This window comes from Ailuropoda melanoleuca, chromosome 15 (genome assembly GCF_002007445.2).
Source record: "Ailuropoda melanoleuca isolate Jingjing chromosome 15, ASM200744v2, whole genome shotgun sequence".
In the NCBI taxonomy this organism is placed as follows: Eukaryota; Metazoa; Chordata; class Mammalia; order Carnivora; family Ursidae; genus Ailuropoda; species Ailuropoda melanoleuca.
In genome coordinates, this window is record NC_048232.1 from 62,773,684 (window position 1) to 62,796,460 (window position 22,777).

A 22,777-nucleotide genomic window follows, 5' to 3' on the forward strand; every position below is an offset into this window, starting at 1 on the left:
TCAGGCTTCCTGAAACTGTTCACAAGTATGTGGATTAAAAGAAAGATGCGCATATTCTCCTGGGTAGGGAGGTGTGGAGGGACAAGGTCTGTGATCATCATCACAGCTCTACTCTCCCTGCTGCCACTGGCCCAGAAGAAACAGAGGCTGATCAGCATCACATTCACACGTGGGGAGGGGACTTGGGTCTACACAACAAATGTCAGCAACCATGGACCCCCAGACCAAATCGAGCCAATCACCTGTTTTTGTAAATGAAGTTTTACTGCGACACAGTTATACTCATTTCGTTGCATATCATCTCTGGCTGCTCTCTTGCTGGGAAAGTTGAACAACTGCAACACAGACCATGCGGTCCACAAAGCCTAAATATTTACTATCTGTGCTTTTACAAAAAAAAAGAAACTTTTGACTTGATGCAAGGTAAAGCAGAGACATGCATAGGAAAGAGTGTCCTCAAAAGTTATCATGTTTTAGTTCATTTAACAAACACTCAGGGTTCCAGGGTCCTGGGATTACAACAGGGAACAGAGCCACTAGTCTTTTGCTTCGAAAGCTTACAGTTGTCTCAGGTTTTACTGTAATGGTCCCTGTTTAGTTTTTTTTTTCCTTCCGTTCATTAGAGGGCACAGACAAGTATTATAATATAGTAACAGGCATAGAATAGGGTATCAGCTAGGGTTACTGAATAAAATACAGAATTCACAGTTAAATCCAGCAAATATGTACTAAGTTGAAATAGTAAATATGAATGAAGCCAAATGCTGTAAAATTATTCTCTCCCTGAATGGTGCATCAAGAGAGGGCCAAAGAGACATGTTCAATGGATTTAGTGTTTTTATCTCACTATCAAGGCAACACAGGTAATGATGGATAGAGAAGATGGACTTTAAACATTAGGACAAAGCCGTCTTTAGTGTGAGATATATGTGTCATGCTATTTTAAAATGATGCTGGGGTGCCTGAGTGTCTCAGTTGGTTAAGCACGTAATTCTCAATTTCAGCTCTGGTCATGATCTCAGGGTTGTAAGATCAAGCCCCACATTGGGCTCTGCACCCAGCGTGGAGTCAGCTTGAGATTCTCCCTCTCACTTTCCCTCTGTGCCCCTGTGCCCCCCCCCACTCTTCATGCTCTCTCTCTCCTTGCCCCTTTCCCTATCTCTCAAAAAAAAGTGATATTAACAATTGTTCCATTTTTTAAAAAAATAATAAAAAGGAGTAATATTTTAACAATATTTAATAAATAATAAAAAGGAAGAAGAAGAAAAGAAGATTCTTTCCTCCTTTCTGGTAGGAGGGAGAAAAGGAGAATCTGTACGTAGTACACAGGAGAAAAAAACCAAGTTGAATAATTCATGAGTCTTGAGAAATGTAAGGAGTGCTCATGTGTACAAGTATATATCTCCACTAAAAAGGCCTGGCTTAACAAATCTGGGCTCTTAGTCTTGTGATAATAAGAAAAGATAATGGGAGGGAGAAAATCTGGAGGTGGTTGAACTTGTCACATATCTATAAAATCTAAACCCAGAGTGTTCTCATGGGCAGAATGGAAACCCAGCACCATGGCAGGGAGTCCTGCACAGCCAGTCCTTAAAGACAGAGACACTTGCAAGAGGATGCATGGCTTTTGCTGTCTGAATAGATGACAGCATTAATCCTTCTCATCAAACTTCATGGCAGTAGCAGATATTTAACTCACACACAGAGATAATATATAAAACCAAATAGAGAAGGACTTTGTCGTGGGCATTTTAAAAATCAAACCTGGACTGTATTAACTAAGTCTTAAGCAATCCCTAAATTTAAAACACAAGGGAGAAGTAGCTTGTTTTCAGGTCACCCCTTGAAGGGCCTTCATCGGGGCTTCAGTTTGTCACAGTAGCAGACTGCATATTTCTCCTCCCAAGCATTTCCCAAGAAGGATTTTCTGATTTGTTACACATGTTCCCATTCATTGGTCCAGTGCCCTGGCAGAACCAGAGATTTTAAACTTGTCTGGAAACGGGTTTCATAATTCATCATGCATACCACTCTGCTTGGCGCCAAGAGCAGTGGCCTGATCCAAGTGCATGCTCTTGGACATTCACGGTTGACTAAAGGGACCAGATTTTTGATAAACTAATGTAGGACAAAGTGAAGAGCCTCCTGGCACTGCCCCTGTGGCTAGGATGGAGAAGGGAGTGAGGCTGTGGTGAGTGGGGGCTCCCCGGGATGGGTGTCCCGTGAGACAAAAGTGACTGTGCTGGCTGAGGAAGGTTGCTCCCTGCATCAAGGGAGGGTGTGCTAGAAGACTGGGGAGAGGCATAGAAGACAGGAAGAAGGGAAAAGGGGAGCCTGGTGAGAGAGCAAATGTTCCAGGACAGATCATTTTGGAAAACACGGTGCCTGCCAGCCAGCCCAGGAAGTTCATGTTGAGGGCCATCCTCAATCTAGGGCATCCATTAACCTTGGCTTTGACAAGGCTGGGGAAGGGAAGAGATGGAAATGATGCATGGGGGCCCACATCATGCTAATGTTCTCTGAAAGTGCCAATTTGTCTACAGAGGTAAAATATTCTGAAAAGTTTCCCATTTCTACTGTGTTCATAATGATTTCAGCAGTGAGCCATCTGAATTCAAAATTAAGATTTACTTTGTTTGAAATGTTTCACCTTAGAAAGATAGAACAGACTCATAAGAAAGGAGTATGTTTAACTATTGTTGTTAAATCTAAGTATTCAGTCAACCTTCTTCTCCTGCTGAATATTCAAATTGGAGAGCCACAGAGGACAAAGAGAAAAATAAATACATTTCTGATTAGAAAATGCAAATTAATGCCTGCATTCTGCCTAAATTCCTTCAATATATCCTTTTAGTTGTTTTCTTTCATTACCACCTAACTGGGAAACTTATGTCATTTTTTTGTCAGTAGGTGAGTAGGAGTCTCTTTGGAAATTTCCTCATTTAAAAAAATTGTACTGATAATTAAAGAAATGCAAATTAAAGCTACAGAATAACAATTCACCTATAAAAATGGTAAAGACCCAAAACACAGATCATTCCCCAAGCTGGTATGATTGTGACAAAACAAAAACGCCATACAGTTTGGATGGCCTTATTAACTGATAGCACAGTTTGGAAGGACAAAAATTTTAGAAATTTACCTACTCTAAATCCTTTTGTCCCATGAATTTTGCATCATTGGATCTACTCCTCAGGGATAGTGGCCCAAATGGTCAGACAAAGATGTTCACTACTGAATATTTCTCAGGTATAAAGAACTAGAAATCATTAAAATGTCCACTGTGAGAGAACTGACTTAAGTTAGGGCATATCCTTTCAACAAAAGTTCTAAATAGTCATTAAAGGAACAAACTACATTTACATAGTTTGGCATATATCACGATATCATACAACCTTTGAATATATTAGATGGGCAGCGAGTCACAGAACAGCATTATAATATGATGATGCTAATCTTATTTTAAAAAACATATCAATGGATAAGTTTCATGAATATTTTATAGGATTGTTATCCAAAGGAAATATTTGGAAGAATTTACAATAATGTGTAAGCAATGGCTACTTCTGGAAAGGGGCAGGCTGTGTTTGGTAGAGATGGGAGATTTGTACTTCCTCTTCTAACTACACTACATTTTTTCCTCTTTTTTAAATAGGTTTGAATTCTGTCGTAACTCAAAAAAAAGTCAATATATTTGTTTAGATATTTTAATTAGCTTTTTTTTCAGGAAAATCCCAGGATTTACAGATTCCTCCAAGTAAGTCTCATATCTGAAAAGCATAAGGTTTATCATTCAGCTCTGATCTTGCCACTTTCTAGTGATTTTTTTTTACCCCAGGTTCCCCAAAATCCTAGAATCCATAGCATCCTCTCAATTCAGCTCCTCCCATCCCCGCTTCTTTCCCTCTATCAACATCAGACACAAGTTTTAGGGACTTATACAGAAAGCAGTGTAAAATTCCTGTCCTCACTTCCAAACTCTCACCTTGGAAAAACTCTGCAAATGTCATCTCCAATGGTAAAAGTTGAAGATCTACCATTCCATGAGAAACACTGTCGAATCTTAAAATAGTAGAACCAGAAGGCTAACATTATCCAGTTAGGTGGTTCTCAACCTCTTCTGCACAATAGAATAGCCGGAGGGGGTTTAAAAGCCTACGGATGCTTGGGCTACCAACCGAAACCAAGTCTATTTTGGATGCATAGCAACCACTGAGGCCCTTATCTAAACCTTATCAGAAAGATAAGGACACCTAGTAGCAGAGAGCACGAATGACTTGCCAAAGGTCATCTGCGTGCAGGTTAGATGATGTGTTACTGACAAGGTTTTAATTGCTTGTCTAGGATGCATGGTAATGAGTAACCCAGAGAGTGAAATTAAGCATAAACTTGTTATTAAAATTAAAAAATCAGAAGATTTATTTTTTGATTCTAAGACATATATTGCTTGAAAAGCAGCATTATTGATGACATTTGCTCATGTCAGTCCAACATTTTAAAAAATAGATCTCATGCTGCCTTCAGAGTAAGTAAATAACTTCTCAGAACATTGTGTCTAAAAAAGTTTAATTGCCTTAATTGCTTGCATCATAACTCATCAGCCCACCAAATGCATTGATAGGAAGGCTCAACAGCAGATTTAAATGTCTTAATAAAACTACACTATAAAAACCTATCTCTGGTTATGGCTCAGCATAAATTAGGTCAGAAAGGAATTCTTAAAATCATCCCCTTACATTTAAATCCAGGAAGCCACCAAAAATGTATTAAATTCCCACAGGTATTCATACACAAGACTTAAGTTTTTAATTGTTCTGCAAACAAATCCCAGGACATTCCTAATTATTATGAATATTTTTAAGAAGCTCTTTTCCATTCAGAAATGATATTTGTATCTCAACCTTTTAATCAATGAAGAATTTGAATTCACACTGTGAAGACACCCATCCCCACCACCCATATACACATCACTGTTGCACAGCTCAGAAATTCTAATTGTTCAGCTTTCCCTTTAAAGGACTTTGAAAGCCAGAGGCTGCTATTGACTGTTTTCAGGCAAAATTCTAAAATTTCCACTGTAGTAGTCCCAGCTTCAAAATCTCAGATACGTGCTCCACAAAGCCTGTGCCACAGGAACACTCCTAGTGAACTAATGAAAAAAAGGTAGAATTAAGAAGAAAGACTCTAACCCTATCTAACTCTTCGGCTATCTTCCATCAAATATGTCCTTGGGGTACCTGGGTGGCTCCGTCAGTTAAGCCAGCTCAGCTGTAAGTCATTTGTTAGTTTCAGCTCAGATCATGATCTCAGGGTCCTGGGATGGAGCCCTGCATTGGGCTCTGTGCTCAGGGCAGAGCCTGCCTAAGATTCTCTCTCTCCCTCTTTCTCTGCAACCCCGCCCCCCACCCACATGCTAAATAAATAAATGAATGAATAAATAAATAAATGAATAAAATCTTAAAAAATATATACCCTTAATCCAAACATGGCTTGAGCTAGGACTAAGGTCATAACACATGAAAGAATGAAACTTCATGGCACAAGCATAGTACACTTAGTCGTACACAGAGATCAGAAAATCAGTTTCTAACAACAGACTTGATGAGTATGAATCAGCCATTCTAAAAGTACAGGAAATACTTTCATCTCCTGATGCTTCTTGTTTTTTCAGAGAAAATATCGATCCTAATGAACTTTTCAAAATTCCCCATAAACAATGTAAACAAAGCTAGATTCCATCTTTAAACAGTACGTACTTGTAGTTTCCCCTTTTTTGAATGGAGAGACTTTAATCGCCGCCCTGGAGAATCCATTATCTGGCCGTTGTGTTATTTCTAAAATTCACTGTTTTTGTTAATGCTACATGAGGAAACAGTTCATTTTAAAATGAGCTTCTATTGGTGTATTTGGGGCAGCCTCATTAAGTCTTCCAGAACTTTAAATTCTCCATCTTTTACTTTTCGTTCAATAATATGATAAATCCTGTGGATCTTTGCCTGAGCTAGACAATATGACATTTATTTATTCAAAAACATTTCGCAAGAACCACTTTAAAAAGTTTTTAAACTCCTTAATAATATTATCCTAATCCATCATGTTGCTTGCTATTTGCATAGTCATTTCATTGGATAGTTTATGATAAATGGAAGTGAAAGGATTTTCTTACACTGCCATTTTTCACAAGACTCGCTTTCTCACTAGAACATTAGCAATGGTTTCCTCCTGAGACCTCTTCAATTGGTCCCAACTTTCTGAAGAGACATGGGGCTGCCTCAGCAGACCGCTGATCTTGTATACTGATCTCTGTCTTTCTCTACTCCACTGCCCTCTCACATTGACACCCCGAAGACTTCTGGAAAAAAAATGGTCACAAGGCTTCACATTCAAGTCTGTGCAGCCAAGAGCACAAGTGGGCAAGATTCTGTCACACCCAAAGCTTCTAAAGTCACTGAATTTGTACTTCTTCTGTTACCTTTCCCAAGTACCTTAATGACTCTAACAAGACCTGTCCAAATTTCCCAGAGCATATTCATCAATAGGTCATGATTATTATGGGCTGAATGGTATCCCCTAAAAATTCCTATGTTGAAATCTTATCCTCCAGTACCTCAGCATATGACTGCACTTAGAGATAAGGTCTTTAAAAGTAATTAGAGAAATGTGGTCATAGGGGCAGGCCCTAATTCAATACGGCTGGTGTCCTTATGAGAAGAGGAGATTAGAATACAGGCTTGCACAGAGGGAAGTCCATTTTAAGCCAGAGAGAAGACAGCCATCTACAAGCCAAGGAGACAGGCCTCAGAAGAAACCCTGCCAACACCTCGATGTCAGACTTCTAGCTTTCAGAACTATGAGAAAATAAATCCCTGTTGTTTAACCTTCTCAGTCGGTGGTACTTTGTTACGGTAGCTCTAACAAACTAACACAAGCAATTTTCCCTAACTCAAGTTTGAGCAGCTATAAGGGGCTAAAGGGAAGTGTGGTAAAAAGTTAAGACTAGAGAGAAAAGCTAGATCAAGATCATATATTGCCTTAAAGTTGTGGGAAGGAATTAGAATTTTATTCTAATGAGATGGAAGGGGGAGGTATGGAATCCAATAATAAGGAAAAGATTTAGACGGTTTTGAAAGAGGTAATAATGTAAGCCAGACATGCAGTGGATTAAAAACTAAATGGGTAGTAAGAACTTGGACTCGGGGGGTGTAGGTGATGAAACAACTAATGTCTTCCTTCTAACAACAACCCATGTGATGCTAGCTGATATGTAATACAAGAAATTAAATACAAATTTAAGGCCTTGAACTAATACAACAACTGTGCTTCCTCAGGGGAAGGGGAACAGCAATAGTCTAACAAATGACTTACGACTATTACCTAAATATACACAATTCTTTTCTCGTGCGAAGTTGACTACTCATAGAACAAATTATAATTTCTCCACATCTTACATTTAGGATAATCTGAAAATATGTTTTCCCTGGAGACTGATTTTTATGAACACGCACCATTTTAGTATATAGACATAAAAAGTTAGGAAACAGTAGGTCAGGTTTTGTTTTGGTTTGGTTTGGTTTTTGGGTTTTTTCCCATCAGGCATTAGGTACCCTTATCCGTATATCCTAGTCAATGATATTTTACAAGTGAAAGCTAAAAATAATTTTTGTGCTGTTTTTTCCACATCAAAACTCTCCAGTGATTATATGATTATAGGTCATTATAGTGGCCAGAGAGTATCATCTGCTAGCCACTGCAGTCTTAGAAGACAGTACTAAATTTTATAAATAGGAACTTTTGGGGGGCGCCTGGGTGGCGCAGTCATTAAGCGTCTGCCTTTGGCTCAGGGCGTGGTCCCGGAGTCCTGGGATCGAGCCCCATGTCAGGCTCCTCTGCTGGAAGCCTGCTTCTTCCTCTCCCACTCCCCCTGCTTGTGTTCCCTCTCACTGGCTCTCTCTCTCTCTCTGTCAAATAAATAAATAAAATCTTTAAAAAAAAAAAAAAAAGGAACTTTTGTTTTAGCTCACCTAGCTAAGACTAGTCATAATATGATTGGGATTTCACTTAAAAATTTACAATGATAGCCAAAGTCAAGTCTCTAAGTTTTCCCAAGATACTGCCAGAGTATATTAAATGTTCTCCATTGTTTTGCTATTTGGTTGGTTGATTATGGTTTAGACCGTAATTAAAATTCAGTGAGAGAGTATGCAAAATGTTTAGCACAAGGTTGGCTGGATATTCAAAAAATGTATAGTGAATAGTTACCAGATGAGTAAATGAATGTATCACAGAGCAGAAATGCAGCTGATTTTCAAGAAGACTGGAATCATGTACTAGAAAGTTGCCAGGAACTCAAGCTATACCTTTTCTCTGCCTTTGTTTCTGCTTTATTTTTCTCCTCCACTAACTGACTTTCTCTGATGCTCTATTCTCTCGGGTGTCCCAATGTTCTTGAGTTTAAATCTTTTTAACATGTCAGTTATAGTTATATATATAGTTATAGTGTCTCTTGTTCTCAGTTCCAAATCTCTGGGATGGTCTGACAGGTTCAGCTTAAATCAAGTGTCCACCCAAGAATCAGTTGGCATTGGCCAGGAGGAAAGGCTAACACATGAAAAGCATGACTCCTGAGTAAATTTCCTAGGTAAATGGAAGGCCAGTTTTCACAGAAAAAGGAATTGTGAATTGGATAGATAACCAAAAGTCTCTTCTGAGAACTGGGTCAGAGGGCAGGGGATGAGTGGGGACTAAATTTTACTGAAAGATGAATAAATGAAAGGACATCAAGATAAGATGCAAAGGAAAGATGAGAAATGATGACTTTGAATCAAAATGGAAAAAAGATTTGGAGCCAATATCACAAAAGAATAATTCATAATTCAGTGGGTCATCTTTCTGCTCAACTGGACTTTGGTTAAGTTCTGCTAAATACACGTTTCAAATTAATTATATTTTGGAAATCCTATTATATTGATCTCATTTTTATAAGTGATTTGTTTTCAAGATATTCATACATATAGTATATACTTACATGAAGATTAGGAAATATGTGAATTCAACCTACGAATATTTTCATTTTGTTACTTCTTATACATTTATAAATCAAGAGTAGCACAAAAACTCACTTCAGAATACATTTTTAACATTCTTTCATCATTGAATGGAGAACAGCTTTTTTTTTTTTTTTTTTTTTTTTTTTTTATTAGCTAACCTTGGGTTTCAGCTGAGGCAGCTGAGGATCCTAGATGCTCTAGGCTACAAGCTGAAGTTTGGAAAAAAATTCAACCTGCTGACTTTTATCCTCTCTTTTGGACAAGATGGCTGTGGGTAATTTGGGCCTCTGGCTATGAAACATGAACCTGTCTATCTGCATTATTAATGGATGCTTGATGAGATGAGCAAACAGTGACTCTGGTTTCTTTGCAAAAAGACCAACAGGAAATTTCTTGAGATGGAAAACGTCAAACAGACAGAAATATGATGATAATAACTAACATTTATAGATTGCGTATGGTGTGCTATGCATCGTGTTGAGCACTTTAAATGGTTTATTTGATTTAATACTTATAATGGCCCATGGCATGAATACTATCATTACCCATCTTAAAGATTAGAAAACCAAGGCTTGAAGAAGTAAACTACTCAAGGTCACAGCAGCTAGGAATAGGGTGGAACTGAAATTTCACCCCAGGTACCATGACTCTAATCATCATTCTCCTATAGATCTTAACTTATACTTTACTGCATCCTTCATGTCGAGGATTAAATTTCAGGCAGAGCCAACGAGTCATAGGAGTAATGGCCCTGAAATGCCTCTCCCTGGACCAAGTCATTCCTGGATTCTTTTAAGCATGAGATGCGGAGAGGGACATAGGAGAAATGCTGCCGGATACAGATAGAATTAAAACCAGTTTATAAAATCCCCAAAACAAAACAGTTAAGAAGGTTTCATGTGTGTCTACTTCCTGATTAATATAATGCACAAACAGCATTTAGATATTACTTGCACTTCAGCTGTGTTAATTGTTCTAAGCTCTAAAGCTGGAATTTCTCATTCATGGATAGGGAAAAAAGCAGCAGGGAGAAACTGATAGAGAGTTACGCCAAGACTATAATTAATTCTCTGCAGGAAACACCAAGGAACTACTCCATAAGAGGGGAAGACATTTCTGACCTTTCTTCCTTTCTTACTCCATAAGAGGGGAAGAGTGTTCTGGGTAGATTATAAGCCCAGATGGAAATGTGCTTACAGCCTTCAACCACTTACAGTAAAATCCAGCTATGACTTCCATCCATGGTAAGATCACATTACAACTTCTTTTTGCTTTATTTTGAATAGAAATGGGCATATTTCTCCTTAATCGGTGTATATAAGTATGGATATATAAACAGAGAGATATGTAAAAAATATCCTAAACAAAAAAGGAATCTGGATACTTTGCATCCTTTCATCATTCTTAAATGAGATAGGCAGATATCTTACAGGTGAGATCTCAGTGACAATGATTATCATATTTAGTTTGAAATAATGATTATAACATTTTTCTTCTATTTCTATGAAAAGAAATTAATAATGGCTACTCCAAGAATCTCAGGCCATTTGTTTACTTTCCCAGTGATACACTTCCTTCACACAAGCTTCCAGATTTGCTCCTAATGTGTGAATGGGCATGAATGGGAGACACTAAATATGGGGAAAGGGAAAAAGGGTCAAAGAGATTTTCATGGGAAAGAGCAGAGGGTTTGGGTGTTTGTAGTTAAAATCAAAATCCTGGACCACAAATTCTCTTAACCCTACCACAGAAGTCTTCATCAGGGATACTCTGGTCTTAAATCAAAGTAAACAGCACTCATTCTCAGCCTTCCTCAAGTGTGTATCTCTTTCTAGGCTGATGTATACCTTCAGAAATGGAAAACATAATTAAATCATACTGCATCAAGTATTTTCAAGTATTTGGGAGCCCAAATTTGAAGAAAAAAAAAAAAACTTCAGTGTATTTATTGGCTTTTTAGCTGTGCTCCTTTGCAATATATTTTGGTGAGTCCTTCTGAATTACAATAGACAACTTAAGCTTTTCACAGTCTCCTTAGACTTAATACATATTGTGCTATTCCACATAAAATACAATCATTTTCAACCAAATAGGCCCAGTCACTGTTTTCCTGTCCTTTATATTACAATTATGTTTGTTACATCTTCATACAGCACAATATTATACCTTTTCCTTTAAACAGTCATATATTTTTCAAGGAATTAAGAATAAAAGAATAATCTGTTTATGCACACCTTTTTCTAAAGCTCTTAATTCCTGCCTGAAGACTTGAGTTTCTGTTATCATATCCCCTAATTCTGAAGAATTTTTCAGTGTTTTTTTGTTTTGTTTTGTTTTGTAGCACAGGTCTTGCTGGTAATTGGTTCTCTTCATTTTCTTTCATCTGCAAATGTCTTTATTTTGCTCTATTTCTTGAAGGATATTTGGATTGGGGGAGGGGGACATAAAACTTTGGGTTGAAATTTCATTCTTACAGCACTGTAAGCAAATTATTATACTGTCTTCTGGATTTTGTAGTTTTTGTTGAGCATTTAGAATTTGATCACTGTTCCACTATATGTAATGTCTTTTTTAGCTGCCTTCAGGACTTCCTTCCCAACTTGGATTTTTCTAGAAGATTGCCTATGATGTGCATGGGTGTGGTTTTCTTTGCATTTGCCCTTTTTGGATTCACTGAGCTTCTTACATCTGAATTTTTTTTTTGTTTTCCACCAGATTGGTGAAATTTTGGCCATTAGTTCTTAGGACATGTTTACTCTCTAATTCTTCCTTCTCCTTCTATATCTTCAATTACATATATGCTATACCGTTTTATGTTGTTCCACAGGTTCCCAGGATGCTATTTTTTTCAAACTGTTCCTCAGATCAGATAACATATATTAAAGTTTATTAATTTATTTATCTGTCATCTCTCTCTCCTGTTAGCCTATCCAGTGTATTAAATTTCAGATCTGAAGTTTTTAGTCATAGAATTTACATATGGTTCTTTGACATAGTTTCAACTTCTATGCTGAGTTTTCTATTTTCATTTCTTGTGAACATATTTTCCTTTATTTTATTGGGCTTAGCTGCATTAGTTGTTTTAAACGCCTTAATCTACTAATTATTCCTTGGGTTGGTCTCGGTTGATTATGTTTTCTCTTAAGACCAGCTCATAATTTCCCAAATCCATATACATCAAGTAATTTTTAATTGTGTACTGAATATAGCGGATGATCCAAAAATAATTTCTATTCTTCTTATTTTAGCAAGCAATTAATTTTGTTATTCTCAAGCTGAAAAATCTCTTTCGAGTGGCAACTAAAATTTAAGTTGCATTATTTTATCCTCAGTCGGACTGCTTTAAGTCTGATCCACAAATGCACAGTCCAGGCAGGAGTCAGCCTAAGACTTGGGCAAAATTTATACACAGAATTTGGAGCTTCTCATATCCGCTCTCTCCTCTCCTGGATTCCCTCTTCACTTCCCCAACAGTTATGATCTCTCTCATCTCTGTCCTCTCGTTTTTCAGGCCAGAAAGAGTGGTGCCACCTGTAAAAATAAGATACTCACACATGCCATTCCATCCAGCCAAGTGTTAACTTCTACCCAGAATGGACAGAATTTTCTTCACTCACCATTGCTGTATGTTTTTTTTAAATTTTGTCTGGAATCGTAATTATTATCTATAAAAAGGTTAGCCTAGTAAGAGGTTACTTGGCCATACCAGAAATCAGTCTTGATGTTATGAAATGTAGACACTGATTCATTTTGTTATTTCTTTCTTCTTTTTTCTTTCCATTGCTTTGATTATAGAAATAAGCTTTGAAGAACATAGTTCGTTTGATTTTTATTGTTATTTTAGTTGTTTTAATTTATTTTTTATAAAGTGAATAGCTTCTCTCCTCAAACATATGAGGCAAATTACTAAGAGAACTGAGGTGTCTGGGGAGATTTTAATCAAAGAGAAGAATTTCACTCTAGTAAAGTAGGAGATAATTCCAAACACATCAATGACATGCCAGATAATAGAGAGGTGATTGGTGTAGGAAAAGAGGACCAAGAAGAATTTGGCCAGAACTTACACCCAGGTTTGGACTACTCTAAGTTCGATGCTCTTGACTCCCCATGGTATATTGAGGAAGAATATTAAAACAAAACAAAAAAAGGGGGAGGACACTCTTTCACATGGAGGAGACAGGGAAAACCCATGCAGAATTTTTTCAAGAACATGAAGAAATCAGCAAAAAAGATTATTTTAGAAAATGGTGCTGTGTCGTCTACTAACAGAAGCCAAGTTACAAGGGGGTTTCTGAATTCTGAACCAGAAATGGCAGTCACTTTATGTATAATTAGGCAAGGATCTTGAGTATTGTAGAGAAGGAACAATGAGATATATTAAGTATATTTAAAGAAGAATTCTTTCTCTTGGATGTCATCTTTATTGCTCCTTATTATGATTTGCTATTATTGTGAAAAATAAGGTTAAGTATTCTTTTTTTTTTTTAAAGATTTTATTTATTTATTTGACAGAGATAGAGACAGCCAGCGAGAGAGGGAACACAAGCAGGGGGAGTGGGAGAGGAAGAAGCAGGCTCATAGCGGAAGAGCCTGATGTGGGGCTCGATCCCACAATGCCGGGATCTCGCCCTGAGCCGAAGGCAGACACTTAACCGCTGTGCCACCCAGGCACCCCAGGTTAAGTATTCTGACCATCTACAATAGCCTCAGGAAAGAGTCCCAAAGGTAACTGCAGTAACTTCTTTAGGAATACCTATTAGTTTATCAATAGAAAAACACTTTCTGACCACCTGTTTACACACATACTCGGCTGCTGAGTCATTGACACATTAAAGACCACATTGATGTAGGTTGACAGAAACAACTTACTGATCAACCTGAACAAGTGTTTGCATTAAATAATAATTTATACTATGCATAAGCAAAGGTAGGTGCATTCGCTGTGGGGTGGCAGATACAGAGACTAGCAATTTCTTGTTTAGACAGAAAGACCTGACAAGGAAGAGCTCATTAGGGTCTCTGGAGAATGGCTGACAGCTGAGGAGCTGTCGGTTCTGTCAAAAGACCTTTGAAAATAATTCTTGTTTTTGAATCAGAATTTTCTGAATCACCAGCAGGATGCCAGAAGCACATTGTTTGCTTCCTTGACTATTTCCTCATCCTTCAGTGTTATCAGAATTTGCCCAAAGCCTTAGCTGCCTTGTAAAACTTTTGTGCTTTGGCATGCATACCCACAGACAAACGGGAATTTGTTTTCTCAAAAATTCCTTTATGTGTCCCTGCTTCTATTCTTGCTAATTAATGTCAGGACTTGCTTTGAAATATATGGTTACTGAGAATATGCCATCCTGTGTGTGTGTGTGTGTGTGTGTGTGTGTGTGTGTGTGTGTAAGAAAGACATATACACACAGAGAGACAGAGAGAGACTGGGAGACTGGTTGATTTTGACTTTGTGTCTCTAAGATGGACGGACGTAAGGACATTAAGAAACAGAGTGCTGGACTTGCAAAAGAGAACTTACTCAAATAACTGTTGTTCAAAAACATAAAAACAAAATAAAAAAATCCCTGCAGATTGATTCACTATAGTCACATACTTTAATATTCTGCCTCTCAGATCTTCCACTTTGCATAGCAGATTCTAATTTTCTATCCCAAAAGCAGAACCTAATTCAAAATACACACATGGCATCCGCAGCACCAGCGTTCCCAGACTTCATGTGTATTTAACATTGGTGTCTTATCTTCCCATGCATCTCACTCCCTTCCCCCAACGTACCCACTCTCAGTATTACCCTCACAGCAGTGTTACCGACAGCACCCACTTTGTCTTGTAACCTTGTATTTCCTGACAGATTATACCAGCGTTTAGCTGGAGTATGAGTGACTATGTTCATAACTATGTTTACATATTTTTTGTGGGGGGAAAGAATGTATTAATAACAGTAACCATAAAAGGTGTAAGAATGATTATCCCCATTTTACAGTGGACAGAACTAAGACATTTTAATCTCTAGATCAAGGGGATATAGTCAATAAGAGATAAAATCTAGATTCCTACTCAGAACTGACTCCCAAACCTTTGCCTTGTCTTAACCACTCTTCTAGACTCCCACCCCTGAAACAAGCCTCACTGTCCTTAGTTGATTGTTGCAACATCCCAGAAGTCACAGAATATATGGGACTTTGCCTCCACGATTCTGAGTGGTTCAAGAATTCCTCCTAGGTAACCCGACCACTGCTAGATGAATTCCTTTAATGAAATCATAAAGCCTCTACCTCATCTTTAGTGTGTGGTTAGCTTGATTTTCGTTTGCTATCTGACTACTTCAGAGGTGTGGTAGTGGTTGAACTACTGGTCAACCTAAAACAGATAAAATCACTATTTCTATATTACAGATGAAAAAAAAAAAAAGAAGCAGCTTAGTACAGTCATGTGCAGCCAGGATCAAAGTCAAGGTCTACTTGTCAACAAAACTACTTGAGGACAGGAAACTTATCTTTATGTCGCTCTGAGTTCCAGCCCACACCCAGTACATTTGTTGAGGTGAACTGCTCTAAACAACTACTTTCAGTGCCATCTCTTTCCTGTGCCAGTTCTCTCATGCTGAGCCGAAACCCCTATGTCTTCCAACACATTCTGATTTCTCTCATCATGTCCTTTATTTCTTCCTGTATCAGTCAAAGTCTCTATGACAAAAGATAGCATACTCAAAGGTTTTAGATTTTTGTAGAATAATTACTTTTTCAGGGATGTGAGTAAGGCCAAAAGAAGTGCCCAGGAACTAGCAACAACAGGTATCCATAATCACGTGGTGAGCCTAAAGAGGAGAGGGGAAAAAGATGGTGTCCATGGAACCAGTGAGAGTTGGAGCCGTGGAAGAGGGGCTGTCCAGTTCTCTCTCCCACTCCCCTATTTCCAATCAACTGCTGGGCCCTCCATTAGCTGATTCCAGGAGCCACAGTATAAGGAAACTGGGAACTAGGATGATTCAGAGCACAGAGAACAACAGAAAATGGATCCAGAGGCAGAGAACTGCCAGTGTACCTCCTATCAAAACCACCCTCCCAGTAAACAGTTTGGGCATTTTCTATTAAAGCTAAAGATAGATACCGTATGGTGCAGCAATTCTACTCCTTAGTATATATCTAAGAGAAATGAGTGCATAAGTTCACCAAGCTGCATGTACAGAAGTGTTCACAGCAGCTTTATTTATAATAACCAAAAACCAGAAGCAACCCAAACGTCTACCAGATAAACTGTGGTATATCCATAGAAGAGTACAAGCAATGAAAAAGAACAAGCCCCTGATAAACACAACATGAATGAATAAATCTCATCAATATAATGTGAAGCTGAAAAAGCTAGACACCAAAGAGTACATACTGAATGATTCTATTTATAAAAAGTTCTAAAACAGGAAAAACCAAACGTTGGTGATAAAAGTCAGAATAGTGTTTACCTTGCTGGTGCTTGTGGGAGGGAAGACAGAGCTTGGACAGGGACATGAAGGAGCCCCTGGGTGGTGGTTACGTGGGTATATACACATGTAAAAAGTATTGAGCTGAACACTGAACACTGTTTCACTTTACACAGGTTGTGTCTCAGCTCAAGCAACAATAACAACCACCACTGCTACTATGATTACTCCTTCATGTAGGAAAGTCATTCAGAATTAGATTGTCTACCACATGTTAATAGCAAGTGATAATCAGAAAACATTCCCTTCTGGTTTTAAATTCCACATTCCTCACTGATGACAAAAAAGAACAGAATTTTTGAAAAGCAAACAACAAAGACAAAAAAAGCTTTCAATTCCAGAAGATATGTAGGTAATGAATCCAATTTTCAGAGATAACAGGAAGACAGTAGGTAGAGTTTATATTTTGAGGTGGGCAGCCCTGGGGGCCCCTCACATCATGCCTGACTGGCTAATGCCTCACAGCACTGTCCTAAAATGTTACTACGTCACACGGGGTTAAAGCTTCAGAGAACTGTGACAGATAATCCATTTTTATGAAAAGTGGCCAGAACCTTGCATGACTGATTTTCAAACATAATTTATTTTTTGTCTGGTAAATTGGGTAGAACGCAGAATTGAGTGAAATTATACAAACCCTCCTGGCTTGCTGTTTTCTCATTTACCACTAGGTCGGTTTTCAATGCAATACTTATTAATATTTCTAAACAGGAGCTGCAATTACATGGCATTTTAATATCCTGACCCATAGATAAGAATTTAACAGATATCTTTGCTATGCTGCTATCTCAATGGGTCTGATCCTATGGTGAAAAAAACCACACCCTGGAAATAAATTGTTCCCTACAAGAGTGGAATTAATGTTTCTAAGTACCATGGCTCCATTTTGTAAATTGTTTCTCCATGGTATATTACTGGGCAACCAAAGAGAAGTATCTGAAATTGAAACACAAGAGAAAAGACAACTGGAGTCGACACTACAAATAGCAAAGATTTTAAGGTTGCTCTCAAGACCAGAGGGGAATCGGGGCTATTATTTACATGCAATTTGCATAACCCATGAACCCAGGGCAGCAGTAGACTGTAGATTCACAATACACAGTCTTTCTCTGACCTATTTCCTCTCTGTGAGATCTTCACCCCAAATTCTTCTCAATTCATATGGGAGTCCGCAGGAGTCATGGAGGAGTACTCCATGAACAAACCCGCAGGGCTACCATATGTCAATTTACCATTTCCCTCCTTTCTACCCAGCTCAATCTGGGCATGTCTCCTGTTGCGCCAGTACTGTTCTCTCAGCACTTACGTCTGTGCTGAAGGGCACTGTTTTCAGTTGGTGTAGACTTGTGCACAATTTTGCTGCTGATGTGTCAGTTCTCTCAAAATGTCACAGAGAGATTTTAGTGAAACCACTGTTTGTTTGGGTCTTTTTTTTTTTTTTTAGCTTCTCATAAAATGTATGACACATACAAAAATAAATACATATTCTTAAATAATACCACTAATAAATTGAATAAATAAAGCAAGCCTCCTGTACCCACCACTCAGCTTAAGAAATAACATTTAACCTTAGGTTTGAGCCTCCTCTCCATCCCCAAACCCTTTTCTCTGCTCCCTTTGTTCACAACTAAACTTTATCCAGGACATATTATGTCAGGTATTATTGATTTTCAATGTGAAGGGAGATCTCTGTGACTTGCTTCAAAACAGGTTAGCTAGGACAGAACTAGAGGGAAGCTCAGACTGGAACAGCTGGGAGGCAAGTGAAGCAGCTTGCCCTAAGCATGGATCCTATAACACCACAAGTGGGACACTGAGCTGGAGGCCGGGACACTGAGCCGGAAGCCGGCACAGTGGTGGTGAAGTCAAAACTGATACTGATACTCTAATGCTGAACATAAAACCTGAAGTCAGAAATGGTCCCAAGTCAGTGGTGTTTCCTAGTGATTTGTAAAAGCAGAAGTAGAAATAAAAGCAGATCCTCTATGGAGAAAGATCCCTTAATTTGGGTGCATGGGCATCACACCTATTAAAATCAAAACCATAGGACACCAAGTACCCAATAAAAAATAGTTATGGACACCTGCCCCTTTAAGGACTATTGATACTAGATTAGGCAAAGAATATAAAACAGGTATGTATAAAATGTTTACAGAGATAAAGGGCACAAAAAACAAAACAAGCAAATATCAAGGATTATCCTTTTTTTTTAAGGGTCTGAACCTAGAGTTTTTAAGTCTTTTTGTGTGTGAGATTATTTTTAACTACTTTTTCTATTTCACTGATCTCTTAGGAGCATTCCTGTTTGTATATCTTTATGTGTCAGCTTTAATAATTATATTTTTCCATTATATATCTATTAAAAGTTTCTAAACTTATCGACATGGAGTTGTTCATATTTTTACTGCATTTTGTTATTTTTGCTACATCTTTGGTTACATGGTTTTCATTTATAGCACTGTTTCTTCTTTCTCTCTTTTCTTACTCAAACTTTAGCTACAGTTTTTAGTTTTTTCAAAGAATCAAGATTTTGTTTTGTTGGTCCTCTGCATCAAATGTTCTGCTCTTCCCTTTATTATTTCTGCCCTATACTTTCTTTTGGCTTACTCTGTTGCCATTTTCCAAAACTGTCCCATTGTACAATGTGCCAGGTATTAGATAAACTGATTGGCATTTGTTTTGCTTTGTCTCTACTCATTGACTTATTAACAGTGAAGGGACTTCTAAATGGCTATTGACCAGAAGAAAGTCTACTGAATATCTGAACTGTTTTAAGCATTTAGGATTCATACTAAAGAAAAATTATGAGTTGGTTCTTCAAGATTACACATACAAATTAAAATACAAAAGTAGGCTCCTTACATATTAGCTTACAAACTCTTTTAAGTAGTGGCTATAAACTGAGGCTGATCAACAGAATAACCACAGGATATTTTTCATACACACATTCCTGAGTCTTATTCCTAGATACTCTGCCTAAATTGGGTTCAGGTATCTATATATATTTAGGCTTCTTTAAGTGAATTTGGATGGTCAGCCTGGTTTTGGAACCACTGCTTTGTATTACCTTTCAAGTAATCTTGTGATCTTGTGTTCTTAAAATAAATCCCAAGTTTTCTCCCTTAGTTGTTTTTCTCCTTCATTGGCCTCAGTATTGAAGTATATTTGACAAAGTCACTGAAAGCTAGTGCTTTAGGAGACAGGAGTTAAACAAAAACTTCTGCCTGACATCATCCTCCAAAACAAGGATCTCTTATTTTGTACATGAGGTCCTTGACTATGCTTATTTCAGAATGAATGATAATGATAAGCTTGTGAAATCAACATGTTGGACCATGTAGTTCCATTTTATAAATGCAGAGTAAGTCAGGAATGCCAAATGGCAATGTCACAATCCTTCTGTTCTCTGCCAACCTATTTGCTTATGGACTCAAATATGTTGCTCTTGAAACAGATGGCTCTCCCTACTCTGCAGGTTATTACACAAGAAGGTGAGGTGCAGTGGATTTGGTATGAGTTCCAGGAAGACCAGAAGAATGCCTCTGACAAAGTCCTAAGTGTAGGGGAAAGAACAGAACTTCAAAGCCAGACATGTCTGGATTGAAATCCTGGCCCTGCCTGTTTCTGATTATGAGAACTTCAGCAACTCAGCTCATTTGGCCTCAATTTTCTCTTCTTTAAAAATGGAGATGATAATACCCCCTTCATATGCTTGTGGGAAATTTGAGTACTATGTATATAAGGTAACCGGCAAACAGAAGGTCCACAGTGAAAGATTCACTTTTTTTAGAATTTCACTTTCATCCCTGAAGATTTAGTACAACTCTTGACAATAATTTTAAAAATGCTTCCATTAAAATGTCTCTTTTCATAATCTGCTTGATACTTTGCCCGCCTGCATTCCTTTCCTATACAAGCAGGATGGTGTTTTCTTGGCCTAAAGATTCTATATTGTTTTTTAAATTTTTCATCTTTGTTTAAGCAAAATTTTAAGATGCCATTTGTATCAAGTGCTTTTTGAACTTCACCTCAAATATTTTACTCTCTCCATGGCTGCCACAGTTAACTCTGGGCAGGTAAAACTGTCAGCACCCTGCCTCAGCTATACCCAGTTCTCTTATTTTCTGCCCTAAGACTTCCCTGACACCTGACATCAGATGTCTATGGAAACCTGATTGGTACCAATGCATACACAAACCTGGAAGACTGGCATACTACATGATAATCCTTAGGTCAATGCAGAGTTGAAGACAGTGGCTTAATGCCTGCTTTTCTGCCCCTCCTGCTGACAATTCAGACATGTATTCTACAGGACCCCAAGAGCGTCTCATTGGGACCAAGCCTCAGTTGCCCACAGCTATGACCAGCTCAAAGATGCATCCTTATTCTAGCAATCTCTCCTTCCCCCTTTCACTTTTCCCAGTCTTCAGTCATGCCCCCGGCGCCTGAGATGATGTCTTTAAGTAAACTACCTTCATAAAAGATGAATCTCAGACTCTGCTTTCTCAGGTTAAGGTAGAATCACCAATGCCAAACGATTTGTTAAGCAAAATTGCTGAGTGCCTAACCTTACAAATTACAGCAAGAATGGCTGCGTTTTGCGAGAGTGTGTATTCTATCTCTCTAAGAAGTGTGTTCTGTTTTATCTCCCTGTGCTTTCTGCTTCTCTGAAGTAAGAGAAGCTGATATGCCACTCTGGTGGGATAGGGCTGATATTCCACTTCTACTGGGGTCTGAAACAGATTAGCCTTTGGACCAAATGTGGACTCATGACCCTTCCTACGTAATACTTCATCTCTATTCTGGTAGAATTAGGTCTAAGACTCCTGTTTAACCACTTTACCCATGACATCACATAGCTTAAACATTTAGTCTCAAACCTAAGATCCCCAAATTTATTTCCTACAACATCCTCTTTTGCCACTCCCTGTAAAACAAGAATATTTCCTCTCTAAAATTTTACTCGGCGTGGCTTTTATACCAGGGGGACAATATTACCAAACACTCAGAAAATGATGGTACCAAGTGGTACATCCTTAGCAGAACGCTCCTTTAACTTTTTTCACTCTCCTGCTAGAGGACTTTCCAAGACCTGCTCTCCTCTCTCTCTCTGTTCTGATCCAGGGAGGGTTGTCTCTCCTGTGTTCATCTGTTTACATGTTAACAGGTGTTGTGCTTTTCCCTGGTGTATCCCTTAGGGGTGGGTGAGAATTCATCTGCAAAAGAGTAGAGCCACTCATATTCTGCATATTTAGATCTGGCCTGATGACTACATATGGGGCTTCCTTCGCTTTAAACTCTATTATACCCCAAATATCTTCTGTTCTCTACCAAGGCCAGCTTTCTCCTTTAATCAGCCATATGTTTTTGCTGTATTTTGTTTTGATTTTACCACAGGCAATTTTTAACCCCCTCTTCCCTCTTCCAGAAGACTGAGGCATTTTCCCTTGACAGTTTTTTTTTTAACCTTACTTCATTTCCCAATATGACCTCCCTTATTCATTATTCCTTTTCTTTGCTCCAGCACACAGAGGCACAGAAAGAACGAACCCTGGAATCAGACTGGTTTGAGTTCTAATCTGAGCTCTACTCTAGTAGTAATCATCTACTATCTGTGTGATTTTGAGCAAGGATTTCTCCTTTTCATCCTGAGTGTCTTCCTGTATAAAATAAAGCTAACAATGCACATCAGAGAACCACGGAATTTGTGCAAAGGATAAATAATACACCGAGTAAATGCTCAGGACATGAGTTCCTTTCTCTCTCTCTGTTGGTGACTAGCTAGCTGCATTTTACCTGAACGTATACTCAGTTATGCCCTACTCGTCCATGTCAGCTAAGTCTACTCTTCTGAGCCACCTCTGCTTCCTTTCTCCTATGTTTTACGTTCACTCTGCCTAAGACCACCCCTTGGTCAGATTTCAGTGACTGTCCCTGGCCTTCCACAAAGCGTACTTTGTTATAGGACTTGTTCATTGCTGAGTTAACAACAGACATTATTACCTCATACAGTTTCTGAGGGCGTCACAGGAAGCCGGGAGCACCTTAGCTGGGCAGTTCTCATAGAGTCTCATACAGCGGGCTGGGGTTGTGGGGCATCTCAAGGCTCCTGGAGGCGGGAGGTCGTAAAACTGCACGTGCCAGCCCTGCCCTCCCAAAGCAGAGCGTTCCTAGGAAACCTTCGGGAAGTGAAACTGTCGCAAAGCAAAAAGCGAAGGGTGTTTCCCCGCGCCACCCTCCCCCCACCCCC